Here is a 1,595-nt window from a genome sequence, read left to right on the forward strand (position 1 = left end):
CTCTCTCTCTCTCTCTCTCTCTCTCTCTCTCTCTCTCTCTCTCTCTTTCTCTCTCTTTTTCTCTCAATAATAGTAATCTACAATTATTTATCTTGAGGCGTCGATATCGAAAATATTATCGTATTCGGTAAAAACGATACAATCTATCATGTTTTATAACGCTTCTTCGAAACCACATGAGTTTGCAACATTTTACACGAAGCAAGATCCACCCTACACCAAGAGATGGTTTTTGTTTGCAGAAATAAAAAATACACGTATGAATTATCAAAATAATAACCTTACTGTATACTGAAATGCATCAATATATATACAGTACCGGTCAAAATTATCACCTTTCAATTTTTTTAGCATAACTTTCGTCAAAGTGCATCGAATACGCTCAAAATTTTATAATAGATACCTAGGCAGGTGCACCTTATACATAAAGTGTAATGAAATTTGACAATATACACCATGATTTCTAAATTTTTTATTAATTTTTTCAAAATCGCACTTTTGTGCTTTCTTTGTTTTTCGGATCGCAGTTATTGCTTTTACCATCAGTTAGATTTAGTGTGTTGCATTATGGCAAAGATCCGTGGTGCTTAAGATATAGACGAACTACAGCGAAAAGCCATTATAGAAAACCACAAACAAGGATGAACACACAAGGAGTTCAACCAGCAGATTGGCATTTCTAAATCGGCGCTAACCAAATTACTGAAGCGTTGGAAAATCCAGGAAGGTCATATTAAAAAGAAGAAAACCGCACTATTTCTGTCGATCGCAACATTCTTCGCATATTTTGCAGCAACCCACATTTCACGTCACTGGACATTGTTAAGGAAATATTAATTGGTGAATCTAGTTCATCTGGTGAATCTAGTTCATCTGGTGAATCTAGTCCATCCATACGGACCATACATCGTCGCTTGCAGGTCGGAGGACTACATGGACGGTGTCTCGTGAAGAAGTCATTTATTTCCATCTAAAATTGGAAGGCGCAGAGTAGAATAGACAAAAGCACGACTTAACTGGACATGTCAGCAATGGTCCAATGTTGTCTGGAGCGACGAAAGTAAGTTTAGGTTATAATATATAAGAAGAAACATATATATATATACAAGGTGTCTCATACTCAATGGTACACCGCTTGTGGGGAGGTAGTGTGGACAAAACTGAACAAAAAAGTCCTCTACCATTTTCCGATCTTCGCAATAATTTTCGAGATATTAATATATAAAGCTCGTCGAATCTGAACGCGCGACGAAATACGCCCGCCCGCCGCGGACTACGGTCGCCGCCCCCGCGCACCAAGTGGATGGCGCGTGGTGGGAGTAATTTATTTAACATCACCAATAAAGGAACCTTTTGAAGTGTCAAATTCTGATTTTAATGAAACTTGGTACACTTTGAGGTTACATAAAAAGATAAATTTAGAAATTATCAGTTGGTGCTAAAAAACGGTTTAAAGGGATGAATCCACCACTTATATACAAATTAATTCTTTTTTTCTTTTGTTATATCTCGAAAACTTTTCAAGATATCAAAAAATGTTGTATACAAAAGTTTTACAGTAAAATTGTCTTTATTCATTTACGTTAATAATATTT

This window comes from Wasmannia auropunctata, unplaced genomic scaffold (assembly GCF_000956235.1).
Source record: "Wasmannia auropunctata unplaced genomic scaffold, wasmannia.A_1.0 LD336116.1, whole genome shotgun sequence".
In the NCBI taxonomy this organism is placed as follows: Eukaryota; Metazoa; Arthropoda; class Insecta; order Hymenoptera; family Formicidae; genus Wasmannia; species Wasmannia auropunctata.